This window comes from Adiantum capillus-veneris, chromosome 16 (genome assembly GCF_014529385.1).
Source record: "Adiantum capillus-veneris isolate H3 chromosome 16, ASM1452938v2, whole genome shotgun sequence".
Classification (NCBI taxonomy): Eukaryota; Viridiplantae; Streptophyta; class Polypodiopsida; order Polypodiales; family Pteridaceae; genus Adiantum; species Adiantum capillus-veneris.
Genome location: NC_140946.1, coordinates 86,081,545 through 86,088,963, shown reverse-complemented (window position 1 = coordinate 86,088,963; position 7,419 = coordinate 86,081,545).

Below are 7,419 nucleotides of genomic sequence, written 5' to 3'. Positions count from 1 at the left end.
CCCAGAGTCCTTCATTTGCACTGCTTCCTTGTAACATGAAGTCTCATTGCAATTAGTCAACATGACATAGTTCATAGATGGAACAAACCTATCAGGAGGTCGCGTGATACGTCCAAATCTACGCACAATAGGTGGCTCAGGCTCAACAGCCACAACCTGTGGTTCCACTCTATCCTGTCCTTGCTCCTCTTGAGCCCTGACATTTTGTCTTGCACGTGCAGGTCCATCTTCTTGGAAGACAACTCTTCTAATCACCTCAACCCTCTCAGGTTTAGAATGATATTTGGCTTCATTAAAGTGAACATCATTGCTGTGGATAACCTTTCTGGATTCGGGATCCCAAAGTCTGTACCCCATCTCACCAGAATTACCATAGCCTAGAAAGATGCACTTTCTACTCTTTGGCTCAAGTTTGTTCCTAAATTCCTTTGCAACGTGAGTATATGCCTCACAGCCAAAGACTCTGAGATGCTTGTATGAGGGCACCTTGCCTGACCATACCATCTCTGCCACTAAATCCTTCTACAAAACCTTGCTAGGAGATCTATTTATAATATGAACAACTGTTGATACAGCTTCAGCCCAAAACCCATTTGGCAGCTGTGCATTAGACAACATACTTCTGACCTTCTCTTGTATGGTCCTATTCATCCTCTCAGCAACACCATTTTGAGGAGGATTGTAAGGAGCAGTAAGTTCATGTTTTATACCTTTTGACTCACAAAAGTCCTAAAAGGCCTTTGAAACATACTCTCCACCATTGTCAGTGCGTAAGCATTTAAGCTTCTTGCCACTCTGATTCTCCACAAGTGTCACAAACGTTTTGAAAACACTAAACGCTTCATCCTTGTGCTTGAGAAAGTAAACCCATACTTTCCTCGAGTAATCATCTATAAATGTCATAAAGTAAGAAGCTCCCCCTAGAGATAGGTTAGGCATAGGTCCACACAAATCACTATGAACAAGTGCCAACTGTGTATCTCTTCTACTGCTTCTATGCTTATGTGGCTGCTGTGTTTCCTTACCATATAGACAATGTTCACAGAATTCAAAATCATTAAATGACAAGCCAGGCAAATAACCAGAACGAGACAAGATTTCCATTCCCTTCTTGGACATATGTCCTAACCGGCTATGCCACAAAGAAACGTTCGGCTGCTCGGTTACATTGATTACATTTTTAGAGACATTTGATACATAAATCATGTAAAGTCCACCAAACTTTACTCCATGTGCTACTGTCATAGAATCCTTGGATATCTTCCACATGTTCTGTCCAAAAGTGGTGACGTAGCCAGCATCATCAAGTAAACCTGTGCTGATCAAGCTCTTTGTAATTGCAGGAACATGTCTCACATTCTTCAGCGTGAAAGAAGAGCCATTCTGAAACTTCAATTGAACATCTCCAACACCTAAGATCTCACATGTCTGCCCATTGCCTAGCTGAACATGATCTTTAGTGGTCACATAAGAAGTAAACCACTCCTTGTTTGGAGACACATGAAGTGATGCCCCTGAGTCTATAATCCAGTCACTCAATGCATTTCCATCAGATGTTGTAAGAAGAGTTGAGTCCATTGTATTCTTCAAGAAGTAGATGTCTCCTGACACTAGACTGTCATCCTCTGCAACAATGTTTGTCACATTTATTTCTTGAATCTTCACTGAGGATTTGTTCTTCTCACCATGGTCTTCAGCTTTCTCTTTGCTTTTTTCTGCTTTCCATTCTTTGCAATCTCTTTTCATGTGACCCTTCTTGCCACAATGGTAGCATTCTATGTCACTCTTGCCTTTAGCACTGCGGGACTTGCTACGAGACTGATTCCTCTTTCCACCTTTGTACTTTTCTTTGGTCCTTCCCCTGACAACTAAGGCTGTTCCTTTGCCTTTGTCCATTGTCTTTCTGTTGGTTTCTTCTGTAAGCAGACTGCCTTCTACACCTGCTATGGTCAAACCATCTGGAGGTGCAGAATTACTCAAAGCTGTGTGAAAAGTGTCCCAGCTTTCTGGCAATGTGATCAACAGGAACATAGCTCTAACATGTTCATCAAACTTGGCACCTTGAGCTGACAACTGACTGTAGATGGTGTTGGATTCATTCAAATGATTGGACATAGGGGTCCCTTCTTTCATCTTCAAGTCAACAAGCTTCTTAAGCTAGTATACCTATGAAGCTGCACTCTGCTTCTCATAAAGATCACTCAGCTTTGTCCATGCTTGATAAGCCGACATCTCATCTGCTACATTGAAGTAAACGCTTTCTGCCAAAGTCAGCATAATGGTAGAAAGTGCCAATTCATCCATTTTGCTCCATTCATCTTCGTCCATATCTTCTGGTTTTATCCCCTTGAGCTTTATAGGTTTTATCTGCTTCTTTTGTACCAACACGTGCCAAATATGCTTCTTCCACAATGGGAAATTGGTTCCATCCAGCTTCTTGATATTGTAAAGAGCGGTGTCCTATGATCCACCAGCCATAGCTACGCTTCACAGTAGTTTACTTTCCTGGGAAAAATTCGGCAGAGTTTCCCCAGTAAACTGACTTCTGAACCAATATCAACCTGATGAACTAGTGGATGTTGCCTACAGTCTGTGTGTAGGTGTGCCCGTGTCGTATGTGACACGCCTTCAAGAACTATAAGCCGTCCTTCGTTGTGTAGATAGCCACAAATCAGCACTCTGGAAATGCAGATATCCTCAGCACTTGCAGTCGTAGGCCGAAACCCCAAATTTGCAGAGTCGGATCTACACCCGTCGAGACCACGTAGTCGAAAATGGCCTGCGCAGAACTTTGTCGAAGCCGAACGGTGGCCAAGATGACCTCATAATGAAATTTGGGGCCGTGTCTTCGCCTGTCCAATCTCACTCCAATCTGAGAAGGTGACTCTGGCTACCTGCAAATGCTGCCCCGAGCCTCGATCTGAGCTCTGATACAAGTTGAAGGAGTACGAGCGGAAGTGCGATGCGAGAAAGAGTGCGAGAAGAAGAGCACGACGACATGGTGAACTCGCTCTACTGTAATGTGTAGAGCATAGTGAGTTCTTATTAGGTTTTAACAAAATAATATGTGTACATACCTGGCGGCCCTCCCACTTACATGGGCGACCACATTGGGCTTTATACCCCAACACTTTTAGAGTCTTGGAATTTTGGGATGCTCAGTGTGTGAAGGTTGTTCACTCAATGCACTACTTTGTTCCATTGCAACAGTGTCACGGTATGTATTGTTATTTGGTTTGTTCACTTAAGATGCCACAATATTGCCATGTGGTCAAATCTTAATCTTGTTTTGAAAGTGGGAATTGGAAAATTTCCAAATTCACTAATATGGTGTGGTGTTATACGGTATGTATTGTTATTTAGTGTGTTCACTTAAGATGCCACAATATTGTCAAAGTAATTACCATCTCCCTGCTTGAAAGGTATGTTTGTTGCCCACACAATGACAACCTTGGACTAATATGCTAGCAGCCTTGTGTGGATACATGAGGTTGCATTTGCAATCATTGAAACTTGATCGTGCAGCTCACATTTATGGACATGCTTTGTTCATGAACTGAGTTGCACATGCCTTGAACCCCAATAGTATCTTCTCATGCCAAGCTCCTACTTATGCCATAGCCTGTTTTAGGTCAAATATGGACATTTTCTCTCTCTAGGCTAGAGAGAAACTTACTCATCTACCATTAAATTTATCACTCTAAAATATTTAAGTGATCAAAATGGATTTTTCTTATTTTTGGAGTAATTTAGACTTGCCAAAAATTAAATTTGGAGACATATATACACACTGAAACCCCTCCTATCTCTTAGCTTAAATGCTTATGCACTTCTTTCAAAAAAAAAACCCTCCCCTACACTTATGTGGTTTGGTAAGTTTCCCATTATTTTGATCCTCGGGCCCCAAACCATCATCACCACCACCACCATAAAGAAAAAAACCAACTTAAGTTTTGTTAACCCAAAACTACTACTTATCATTGGCATTAAGAACTCTAATTCTCCCAATGACTTTCGAACTTTTATTTCCAACACCATTTCACTTTTATTCATCAAAGTCCTTCCCACCGTCCCTTGCTATATATGTAAAGAGGGGCCCCGTAGACACACTAAAAGTGCATCTATTTGGAGGGCCTTTCAAGAAAGAAAGTTGCTCTAGCAGAAGCCCTATGGCCCTGTATTTTGTTACTAATATTGGGGATGCACATTGAGGCACACAAAAAAAAATCCCAAAATTATTAACATGCAGCATGGATAGATGGGTCATATTGACTATGTGCACTAAAGGTATGTTTTGCACCCTGCACAACATTTCTCAAATTTGCATTTGAAGAAGAATCTTTATTGTGAGCATCCTTAAGTTTAAGCTTAGGGAATTTCTTGATGAGGTTACCATTTTTCTTAAAATAATTCATTTCAACTTCTTATTGTTTTTATTACCATACTTTTTAGACTTATATAGGGTTGAAGAAGAAGCAACTACAATAGGCATGTTCTGGAAGAAGCATTAGAGGTGGCAATATTTGTAAGCTTCTTTTCCTACAAAACAACATGATGATTCCTCTTTGTTTCTTCCAAATTCGACTTCTTATAGCAATATAGAGACAACACCAACAAAATTTGTAGTTTCACGTCTAATGCCAAGTGGAGGCAAAAGTATGGCAGCACATTGAGAAGTGTTTGCATAAGGGAATTGTCAAGAATAACCTCACTAACAATAATTAACTACTCCTTTACATCTTTCATGCTACATATGGAAGAGTGGCATCCTTGCAAAATCCATGAAATAACAAATTCAATTGCACATACCTTGAGAACGATGTGTGTGTGTGTGTGTGTGTGTGTGTGTGAGAGAGAGAGAGAGAGAGAGAGAGAGAGAGAAGGGGAGCACATGCATATGTAACCCCTAGAGTGGAGTGCTATGCATATTCCAAGACAAAAAAGGGAGAGGAGAGAAAAAGAGAGACACGGAGCACTGCATACAATCTCCCCCCATGAAAGAGAGCATTTCCCTCTTGCAAGTTTTTATTTATAGATAGCAGCCAATGTTCAATAATGATTAAAACCGTCCACTTGGACCAAAAATAACTATTGCTCATAAAGAGCTCTCAACTAATAAAATGTCCAAAAACTATCTTTCGCTTATATAAGCCATAAATCAGCTATGCTAGCCACCTATATACAATAATTATGCATGATGATTAAATGCCATTACATACCTCTTCGTTAAGAAAGCAATTATCCTTAGTTGTTAGATTCTTATCCTATAATTCATAACATGTCAAAAAAAGTGATTAAAGTTACGTATCAAAAACATAATGTAGAAAATATGACAAATTTAAACAAACTATTTTGCTTATCCCTTCACTCATCACATTTTAGTGTCCCATACCACTAGAATAAGCAGCATGCGTCATTTCGTGATGTATCATTATGCCATTGGCTAGTATTCACTCGATATCTAATATCAAGTCCAAATGCATAACAATGTCATCATCATTATCATAAATGAAATGTAATTTCATATCAATATATTCCAAAACATTTCCATTATATTCTCGAGTTGACAAAATCACACTTGTAGCACTAGTGGCCAACCACTATAGTATGATTTTTTAATTGATGTTGCCTAAACCGACAAATTGACACCAATCATGCATGCTGCCTAGATGAGTCAATATCCACTTATGCTACCTAAACTGGAAGATTTTCATTTATCATCATGCTATTTGAATTGAGGAATCTGTGAATCTGCATTTATTGTTAGGCTACATAAATCAAAAAATCTACATTCGTGCTGCCTACAACGGCAGATCTCCACTAAACAAAACAATTTGGTGCAGCTTAAGCTTACAAACCTACACCATAATGAAAATTTGTACACTGCCTGAACCGATGAATCTATGTACATGTGATCAATGGGTTGGGCATGGCATAAGCTACAACATATTTGCTAGTGATCTAACGGTGACAGTATCCGAGAACATTTAAGTTAAAAATAAATCAACATACCTTGAACATATCTTACTTGTATTCTACCTGGTAAAGAACCAACAAAAATTAAACAAATTTCTAAAGAAGTTTCAAAATACATGGATGTCTAAAAATCTAATTCTCCCTAAGATGTACCACACTGAATTATCTGCAAAACCCATGAATTAGAAGAACTTTAATAAACAAGTTTTATATCCTATGATTTGATTTGCTCAATTCCTAAGAGACTTTTCTATCAATATTACTTTATTGGGGTAGTAAATTGTTTCAACATGTAGCTTTACCAAATTATAAAGTTGGCCATGATCTAAGCACATACCAATCGTTTTTTGTCTTTTCAATTATGGTGTACCCCTACTTGTCTTTATTACTTTGTCTCGACAAGAAACATAGCTTCGCAACGGAGTCCTTAATGGGAATATAAGCATCAAAGATAGCATATGCATAAACAAAAGTTATGAACATGATCAAAAATACTCTCACAAACACATATCAAACTTACTTCAGTAAATGGTATATCTTGAAGCTCTTTGAAGATATAGCAAAGGACACAAAAAGTACACCATGGTTCATTTTATGATCATAATGGACAAAATTTGGAGCTAATTAAACAAAAGAAGATCTTTTCCTATCTTGAAACGAATCTAAAAAATGGAAAACACTAGGACACTGATAAGGATAACGAAAGATCCATATAAATTTGTAGGGTGTTTTGCAAAGGTGGAGCAAGCATTGGATATCAGGGTTGTGTCATAGAGTTACTAAGCTCAAACAATAACTACAAATTAGAGACCAATCTTGCTACTTTATTTAAACAAATGTCAAAAATCCACCTCTAAATACATTGTATATAGTGTAAAATTCCTATATATGTGTCCCTAGTTTGCTACCTTTCATAAGTTTCTTTGTGAAATAAAGGAAGAATTTGAAGGTAGATGACAAATTACCTGATTACATCTCTCCAGACTTCTGTATTTGATGTCACACATGCAACTAACTTGAAAAAGTTCAGTAGACCACATTAACTACTTAGCTTTCTTTCTATTGCATGAGATTTTAAGCCGGAGTGACTATAGTTCATCTGGATTTTAAGTTGTCAAGTAACCATGCTCTTGGATTTCCTGATAGTTAGGCGAAAGAAACATGGTAGCTAACATAAAAGTTATTATCCTATTTATTGTTTTGTTCCTCATCTCACGTAATAGACTACATGTAGCTCAATATTAACTAAATGTTTCTATAAGAAAATGGACTTGATATGTAAGGACTCTGCTCAACGTACACCCTAGAATGGAAAACATGTATGATACTTGCATATAGCATATGAACTGTCTTTCAAACACAGTGATGGATGGCCTATTAATAAACTTACCAAAAGTATTTCTTGAAAGACCTTGCACAAGTAGTGCGAGCATTGTTCATATT